This window comes from Anoplophora glabripennis, unplaced genomic scaffold, assembly GCF_000390285.2.
Source record: "Anoplophora glabripennis isolate ALB-LARVAE unplaced genomic scaffold, Agla_2.0 scaffold376, whole genome shotgun sequence".
NCBI lineage: Eukaryota > Metazoa > Arthropoda > Insecta > Coleoptera > Cerambycidae > Anoplophora > Anoplophora glabripennis.
This window is the reverse complement of record NW_019416547.1, coordinates 393,031-403,685: the sequence shown is the minus strand read 5'-3', so window position 1 is coordinate 403,685 and position 10,655 is coordinate 393,031.

Below are 10,655 nucleotides of genomic sequence, written 5' to 3'. Positions count from 1 at the left end.
CATTCTAGAGTATCATGTGCAATATCAATTGCTGTCCACACCCGATTGAGTGAAATTTTCACTCTATTAGTATGAGTATAACTATTGCATCAGAAATGAGTGAGTTTTACTCAAATTCGAGTTACTGCTAACTATCAATTGAGCGACTTTTGACTCTATTCTGAGTATATAAAACCAATTTAGAGTTGACTCTTTCTCTAGTATGATTTAAATTTAACTATTACTGTGTCATATTTTACTCAGACTTGGTTTTTAATTAACTAAATATCGAGTGCAAAAATAAATCACTCATAAATGATATAATGATAAATTAGGATATACAGTGTTGAAATTAATTCAGTTTTCGGGGCCTCCACCTGTCCTGGCTGAGACCCGCCAGCTGAGACCTGCCGCCGCCAGCTAAGGCTTGTTCTCCTGCTAATCGCTTTTCTGGAGTATCTAACGGGCCCCTATCAACTGTGGTCGAGATTACAGAAGCAATATGTAAGTGGTGCCATCTTCACGGCGCCATTCAAATTACTCGAACTTAATATACATTTATACTCACTCGTTAATGAGGACATTTCCTTTCTACCGACTCCGTTCTTCATCCGACATTTTATATGCTAAAGCAATCAGCTGTGCGAAGGATCACATAGTATAATGATACCTATATAGACGTGACAAGAACTGCCAACTTACAAATAATAAACTCAGCATACTCTTGCGTTGTTGCCAAGTTTCTGTTGCAACTTTTGGCATTTATTTATTCATATTGGGTAAAAATAGTAATTGAAAAATGGAAATAAATAATTGTATGTATTTTAAACTCGATTCAGTATTTACGAGCAAGTATCTCTACTTACTTTCTAGTCATAAGGAATATTTTTCTTTGCATTGACAGCAATGATTATTTGACACGGGCTAAAATGTCACATAAATATCACATAAATATTTTCCAATCCTGAGTAACCCAAACATTTCTCAAGTGCTCCAAATTTAACCAAGACCATAAACAGAGGTCTTTGGAAAAGTTGAAAACGTTAGCTCAAATAATTCCTCAAAGTTCGTTGATGAAGGTATTAATTTCTTAATTGGATAACTTCTCCGTGGTCTCTTTGAACTTGAAAAAACGTTCATTGCAAAAATTAATAAGTTTTACATTGCGAATTGTAAAAGTATTAAATAAACTGCGTAAGGAAAACCTCAAATGGAAAGAAAGTGTACAAAAATAAATTCAAAACAAATTGAAGGAAGCCACTGATTAATTAAAGAATATCAGTCCCCCAAAATACCATCCCCTTGCGTGTCCGCGTAATTAATGCGTGTGTTAATTTAATTAATTCAGTGTAAGAGTAAGAGATGGTTGCTGGGGGACTCTCGTGATAATTTAATATTATCATTAATTAAATCCGAAATAATTATTGCAAGGGAGCAACACGACAGTATTTAGTTTACAATCTTACACGAAAGTATAGTCGCATCTTTATTCTGTTGTGTAGGAAAAGCATGTCTTATTTACATAAAAAGCTCAAATAAGATATATTATAGTTATACAGGGTGGCCAAATGAAAACGATACAGAGCCATTTTCAGGAACTGCGTCAAGATTGTAGAAAAACGCTTAGACCCGTCGATTTTAGATTAAAGGGGGGCATTCTTTGCTGGTATTTTTGACTCCGCCACTTTCACCCAAGAGTAAGCATCACCCCAAAATATTTAAAGCAGACTTTAAATTTTACAATTCCGCCCAATACTTTGAAACAAATTTACATTATGTTTAGTTGCTTACTTACTACTTAGTTGATTAAATGTTCAAACTGATGACCGCCCGCTTCCATAAAAGAATAAAGATTTTGTTCGAGACGTTCGCACACATTCCGAAGCGTTTCCGGAGTGATTCGACGGCATTCATCGACGATTCTTTGACGCAAATCTTCCAGCGACGCTGGCTGTGTTTTATAGATTTTACTTTTTAGGTATCCCCACAAAAAGAAATCAAGGGGCGATAAATCCGGTNTATTATTATTATTATTATTATTATTATTATTATTATTATTATTACTTTACCTGCAACTATTTATAGGAAACAATTTGACAAATGAGAAGAAAAACAAGGCGTTTTTCCGTGCCACTTTCCTTTATAAATAGCACACGATTACATTACACACTAGATACACCCCAGACCTACCATTAATTACATAATTTATAGCTATCAAGATTTGAGTAAATTCCCCACTTTCGTCGAGGGCCGCGCTCAGCAACTTACGTGATTGTAGCGGCGATTTTCACCTGTAAATTACGATTTCAGGAAATGATCCATCCATATTCCACAGGTGATCACTGGGAAAAAAACCCTCGATTTATTCGACGGAGCGGAGTTGTTTAATTGCGTTCTATACTTCACGCAGACGTGTGATTGTCTGCGGGGATAATACACAGCGAACGGAGGGAAAAGAGAGAAAACAGGAACAGGAACGTGAACGGTTTGGAATTACCCGAGAGCTGAAATATTTCATGAACTTGTCTGGATAGACGGGTATTCCCTTAAGATTAAGGACGCATTATTAACACGTAAAGTGTTAAAATGTGTTATACAGGGTGTTCTACAGGTTCTATGACAAACTTTGACAGACGGTAGCTGAGGTAATTTCAAACGTTTTTTCATATACAGTGTGCCAAATGGAATAAATTCAATAATAAATAAATGGGGGCGTGTTCGAAAAAACGCGCGGATGCGTCGATTAGTATTTTTAGTTGCGCATTTTTTTCAACAAAAACTTTTTATACAGAGTGTGTCATGTAACAGTGGTCAATACCAACTTCCTTATTATAAATGCAACACTCTGTATATTATTCAATTTTTGGGTTCTTCAGAAAATTCTAGACATATTTCGTGTACAATGTCCTATACCTATCTGTTTCGGAAATATTAAGTGTTTTCAGATTTATTACAAAAATTAACATTAAAAAAAGAAAATTATTTTATTACTAAAGATTTCGTCACCTGACGGATGAGATTTGGATCATTTCTTATCTGGTCAGGTGGATCCTGAATTCTTTCAAGCAACTGCTGACGGGTAGTGATTTCAACATGGTAGACAAGATGCTTTATATGTCCCCATAAATAAAAGTCCAAAGGATTTAGGTCTGGGGATCGCGATGGTCATGCTATTGGACCTTGTTGACCCATCCATTTATTCGGGAAATGATCATTCGGACCTATGTTCATATAAGAAAAAATGTTTGAAATTAACCCAGCTATCATATATCTGTCAAAGTTTGTCATATAGCCTGTACAACACTCTGTATAAATATTGTTATTTTAAATGAGGAAACCCATAGGACTCCTTAATAACAAAACTATGTCTCATTTTAAATTTAAATTATGTTTAAGTAGTCACATAAACATTGCTTTTAAGGAAATAATCAGTTTAGGTTAAATCAGGCATTATTAAAATCCACTCTATTGAAGCAAATAATTAAGTATGTCCACAACGCAATTGAAAACGACATAATGCTTTAAAAAATGTATTTAGCAAAAATATGTTCTCCTTAGAGTACGATCTGTTTTGCCGTGGTCCAATTTTAACAACAGAATGGAAATTTGATAACAGAGAAAACAGTTGTAAATGAAGTCAATCAAGCTATCCGTGGAATCAGCAGTTCCAAAAATGTTTCTCTATATTATCACGACAAATCAGTATTTGTCTGCCAATGTATATAAAAAGGAAGTTTTAAAAGTTAATTTTGTATTTCTTGTTTTGTCTTGTGATCTATTAAGGAAATGAAAAAAATTCATTCGGGCTGAATTCCTGGTTTGATCGAACCCGCAACCGACTCGTACACCTTGTATATTTTACTTGGAGTGCCCGAGTCCCGTTTAACATCGCTCGCAACCAGAAATTCCTTTGTGAAAATAGCTGGTGAAACGTTCCTATACCTCCCTCATCCTATACTTAGCAGGGTAGTGGTTGAACGGAAGCGGTGATAGTGGTCCGTGGCCTATCACGCTATGCAGACGGACTTCTCCGGTAATGTTTCTCTTGTAGAACTCAGCCACGAGAAATACACGCTTCAGTTCTTGCAGGACAGGGCGTTTTATGTTCCATCCTTCCTATCCCCACGTTCCCGCTCGGTGGCATTTTTATTGCATCTTAAGAGGAGGAAGTGCGCCTAATTTCCGTTTATTACGGACGTAACCACGTGTGTAAAGGTCGTCACATTTTTTGTGCGTTATCAGGGCACGTCAGGATCAGATCTAAAATTTCATTTATGGAAATCCATGGCCGTTGGAAGAGTGAAGTAGAAATTTCCAAGGAAATTAAATATTCAAATGAAGGGAATTTTGGTTTTATTTTAATTAACTAAATTTTGAACATATCCTAAAAATTTCAACTAATTAAGTCGGTGATTTTCGAAACATTAGCCAGTAACGTTGCCGATGTTCTTCGGAATGAATAGCCTGTATATGTTTCAGGATGTTCTAGTTTCAAAAACTGTGCAATCTTATTAGGAATCATAGAAAGGGTATTCTTGCTGACTGGTTGGTTGTAACATCTATCTACTTGATAGCGTATAAAAAAGCGTGAAATTTCAGTTTTAATTTCCAATCTAATCTTGATATATTTCTTGAGAATTTCTAGGTGAGGAACAGAACGCAGATGAGAAGTAATTGTAAATGTACGTGATATACCATTTATAGAATCTGGAATTGTAACTACAATAACGTCATCGAAATTTTTTAAATTGACGGTATCCAAGGTAAGTTTGCATAACTCATCAGAACGGCATGCTCCTACAATACCTAAGACTTGGACTCTATTACCAGACAAAGTCGTCCTCGACTGGTAAATAATACTTACATTCTTTATGGCGTAAAAAACTATTTAACTTTGGCACCTTGTAAATAGTGTAAATAGAGAAGGCACAACATCTGATTAAGAATAGCCTCTTTTAACTGAAATTTCCCATCAGGCTGTATCTTATTTTTAATAAAACACCATAGGATAATCCATCTTCTTGCAGCAGCATCGTTTTCTTCTGACAAAAAGTAGGTTCTAACCGTATCAACTTCTTTCGTGTACATGCTTTTTCATAGTATGCTTAAATACTTAGATTTTAATTGTGCACGGTGTACCGTTAATCATTTGGTTGTGGATAATAATAATAATATATAATAATGAATAACAATAAAATGAATTATTTATTCCATCAAAAAATATATACGTATAGCAAAAAATTAAATGTTTTACTTGATTTACATTGATCTGTTTTCATCCAAGGAAGCTACCCTTGAAGTGTCCATTAGTTTCTGGTCACCCTGTATGGCACATTTTGATTTTGATTAATTCGATTACGAGTGGCAGAAAAATGCAATTAAAACGAATACCTACCTGCTTAATTCGGTTGTTTTCACGGTTGGCTCGATCCATCCGAAATTCCAAACAAAATAATCGGTAATATATTAGGCACTTTGTTATCGGGATCGACGTTAGATTAACAAAACCCATTATGCGAACCTTAATAAAATCTGAATAGATCGAAAGCCTCAATTAAAGTTCCGAACTGTTTCCGAGCAACAAAAAGTTTAAATAGAGGTATTATTCCGCGTCTAATTCCTACAGGTCGTATTGAATTTGAGTTGGGGAAAATTCCCTAATCTCGCCCTGCGGAACAGGGGGGCAAGTTCACACATAACGACCAGATCAATAGCACCTGTAAACGTAATCATGCGAAACTCTGGTCTCCAAATTAAATTACCCGATGGCGGAATCACGGACTTTTCGTGACGCTGCCGTGGCGGCGGAATAATTGATTTTTTACGCGCGGAAAAAATTTAACCCGTTCTCCTTAAGATACCACTCGACATGCATTTGACAAAGACAATTGATAATAAAATAAAGAAATATCATAATCAAAGATAGCTGTAATTTAATTCTATACAGGGTGTTCTACATGCTCTATGACAAACTTCGACACATAATAGCTGGGTTAATTTCAAACATTTTTTCTTATATGAGCATAGGGCCGATTCGTTTTTGTTTAGAAGTTACCAGCATTTTAAAAAACATAATTTCATATTTCAATCAAAGTATCCTGATATGATGGTTGCTATAACAACAATTATTATTTGTGTTTAAAGTTTAACACAAATTAACAAATCTTATGACTATAAAAATCGTTGAAAATGTCAACCCTCGTTTCGAAAGCAAGTCTCACATCGGTGAACTAAAGAGGGTATGAGATTTGGTTGGATCATTTCTTCTTCATCTTCTGTTAGCTGCATTCCAAATTCATTCAAGCTACTGCTGTAGATATACCTATTATTAATTCAAAGAAAAAAAAAAGGACTTCTACATAGGTATATAAAAAAATACATTTGTCTATACAAATAGGAACTGAAAAAGATGATTTAATAAAATTTGGTACTCTGTAGTGTCCTAGAAAACAAACTGATATCAACTAATTAATTAATTAACAGTATATTTATTCAGAAAAATAATACGCCACTGGTTTTTATCTTTTCTGGATCCTGTTATAAGGGCAAAGGATCCCGCACACATCATATGGAAACTGGTTTTTCGATGAAATTTCCTGAAAAATTGATATGTTGCCCCTTTTTTATTACAAAAAATATAAATTCTTGGAAAAATTATAGATTACAACAAATATTTCACGTAGTTTGACGAAAGTATATACATTTGAATAAAATAAAATAACATTTACTGCAAATAACCAGGAAAATTAGCGAAAAAAAGAGAAACTCGAAAAAATTCCTATCCGTGATATTATTGTAAAATTGTCTAAAGGAACATAATACAAGATATCTCTCATCTCGTGAGTCAAAAAATCTTTTTAGCTAACTTTTCTATTTAAACAAATAAGTGAGGAAAACAGTTTTTTCACTTTGAAAATAATTTGTGAATTTTTACTTTAAAAAATAAATAACTAACAAAATATTGAAAAAATAGGTTTACTTTGGCTTACTATGTACAAAAAATAACTTTTTAAATGAACGATAGCTTCATTTATTTATTTAATAATAGTAAAATAATTCCGAAATTGAAATTTTAAAAAAATTTGCTGATATTACTTCATATCACTGAGATTTTTGCTACATGTTGTTAAAGCCAGAAAAACATCGCTACGATCGTAAAATAATAAAAATATGTACAATTGAAAAGAAATACGCGAAGACTAAATTTACGTCATCAATTTTTATTATTTATATAATTATGTCCACGCTGCGACCGTAAAAAACGCCGGCGTGTCGCCCCTGCGAAGCCTGATAAACGCTTCAGCTGGGCCTATGATGTGCTCAGATAAAAATGCTGTGAATTATGACGACTGTTATCTTCCCTGTCAGTTGGTTGTCCAGAAATTTACATTTCGCATCCAACCAGCCAGGCGCATCGCGCTGCAGCGGCGGCGAGATAAACTTCAACATTAATAAGATTCGTTATTTATTCAACATTAGCTAATGTAGCCCGTGAATTATAGAGCAGATAGTGGCGGATGTGGTTTAGCAAATTGTTTCTGGATCGGGTTCAGCGTTTATCCGGTACAATGGTTACGTAATTTTAATAAATTTTATGAAAATTATATCTATGTTAATTGGTGGGCGATATCTCCTCAACTGAATTATAATCCGTCCCGGATGCCTCAAATTTATTTTAAAATGGATCCTATTTCGTTACAAAAGGTTGTTATATATACAGGGTGTAAGAGGTTTGACTGCCATTACTTCAGCACGAGATAGAGTAATCATAAATGAACAAAAAGGTTGCATTTTACAGTAGATTAACAGTTTTCAAAATACAACGAGTATTAATATTGGGGAGTTTTATCACGACATGACAACAGCGCTTAACTTAACGCCACACAGCTGATGCATACCACGTGTACACGTGGCAAACTTGTCCTACGGAAAAAATGTAAACAACTAAGATTCTGAAACATTTAGTAAATTTCAAGACAATTGTTTTCCAGTTTTTAAATAAATAAAATAAAATGTATCGATTTTATAGTACGAAGATAGTGTAGTACTTAAATTTTAGCTCGAATTTTAGTAATTATGAGTCTCTAAAAACCTCGATTTTTTAAATTTTTTCGATGCCACTATTTTTCCTCATCTGTCTATTAAAAAATACAATTTTCCTCAAAATGTAGATTAAAAAATCTTCAATTTCCATTTTGGTAAAATTTATTTGACCTATTATATCTTGCGTGACTGGCATTCGAAAAGTTCAGTGTTCATAAATTTAGTTTCTAACAGTGTTATATTAAATTAATTTGTCCGTGTTCATTCAAAATATTTTTATTAAAGTATGCATTAAATGTTTATGATAATTTATTAAAGTTTGAGACTGAAATACACAAATGTTTGGTTTTTAAAGATTTTTTTGGACTTTACTTAATTTTTACTTAAAAAAGCCCACCGACGTTTTTAAAAAAGCAGATATTTTGACGTGAGAATTTTCTATTGAAAATTAGGGTGCTTTTTCGTTATTAAGTAAAAATAAGGTGAAAAAATAAATATTTCAAATCAAACAAATTACAGCGTGTTTGGGACATAAATAGGTAAGTTTTCACCAAATTTCGTGAAAAAAAAATTTGTTTGTAAAAAATAAAATTAAAAAACCAAAAACTTGGTTATTTGAATTTTTCACATAAATTTTGAGGTTATGTGAAAAAAGTGTAAATACAAAAGTTGTAGATCTTTTTATTACCTACAACTTTGTAATTTAACTTTTTTCCATAACATTAGTAGTTTTTCCGGAAATCAAGATAAACCGTTTTTTACCCTTATAAACTAACCCCCTTCCCCTTCCCGACCTCAGATCGCCCGTAAATTATTTTTCTTTTCATTTCTGTTATATTCTCTTCCTTTTCCAATGGGTTTCATCCTACTATGATTTTTTTTTACTTTTTACCATTTTTGAAGGCTTAAGCACTGGTCTAAAATGAATAAACAAAATAATAAAGGGAATAAACATTACCTTTAAAATGGAATGCATAGGAAAAAGTTTTAAATTAAATTACACAAAAAATGTGGCGGCTAGAGAAAAAAACATGTGCAAAATTCCATCTGAATATTATTATTACTATTAACTAATGGTAATACGGAGAAAAAATTAAAGTTGAACCAGCGTTGAATTATACCGGCAGTATTTAGAAACAGTCAAGATTACTTGTCAGCAGAACCACCAGATATATATACCGGTTTCGAACTTACTAGTCCTCATCAGTATCCGGAGGTGAGACGACCGACAAATGATCTAGTTATATCTGTATATCTTAAATAAGACTGCTACTTAATGCTTACTAGCATTAGTAGGTTGCTATCTGCCAGTAGTACAAAGTAATGCTTTATGCCAGTAGGCATTGAGTAACTTATTGTCATAAAATGTTATAATGTTAATAACATTTTAATTTGACATAAAAACACTAGTTAATTGAACCGAAAAACAACTGCTATGAGCTACATACCGCAATGAATAATGATTTAAAATAAACATAAAAAATTATTAAGTAAAAAGTATTATTTAAAAACATATACCTGACATTAAATTGTTAAATAATGTAAGTATCTTGAATACTCGTTGTTTTAACATCATCCTTAATGAAGACCAACATGTAAATATAACCACGAGAAAGATCTTGCTATTTCTACATTTTACTTCGGATTACTTTTTCAACTCGGTTGCTGTTTTAAGAAATCTATATTATTAGTAGCTACTGTTTCCTTTACTTTATTTTAAAGGTATAACACAGAGTATTTTCTATATAAAGTAATAAGCAATACATTTGAAATGACAAATGTCTTCTGCGTATATGTCTTGCTGTCAGAAATTTTAATGGTAACCACTTAACCCTTGTCTTCTATATCTTGCACATTTAGCACTTCTTCTCTTCTACAAGTCATGTGAATGATCACTATAAAAATAACTTGAAATAAATATTGGGGAATTTAATATGCCCTCATCAAGGATTTCCTGTACCCGATTTCTGCTTTTGCCAAAATCTAATACTTATTCGACGATATCTAACTGGTTTACTTTTCAATTATTACGCCAGTTTTGAGAATATTTTTATATTAATATTTTCTGTAACATTCATTTTTAACAAAGAGCAAATTAGCTAATGTAAGAGATTCTATTTTTACGACATTGTAATAAAAATAAGCCAGTAACACAATGTCAGATGATTTTTTTTAATTTTCTTTTTAGTACACCATTTTTAAAGTCATCATAAGCAGTTTCACATTATTTTGGAGATTTTTGCGGAAATATCCGTTCTATTTTTTTCAGATTTGAATTTTGAGACTTGGGTCATAACTTTTTATCATTAATTTTTCCTTAATATTCACAGAATTTCTCACAGGACGGGTATAACAAATATAACGACCAAAAACATGACTGTCCATACTTTGCTTGTTAGACCAGGCGGTATCTGTTTTGGTTTGGGTGAATCATATATCCATGGAGATTTTTGGCTTTTTGGCTTTCAAATATCACTAGAAATGAAAATTTTTCNTGTATGCTGTGTATTAGCATAAATTACCACGAACTTGACTAACACTCAATATAATGAAACGATATGGTGTGTTATAAAAATGTGTCATTCCTTTAATCACACATCCTTTTGGGTGGAAATAATAGGACTTTCTTATGT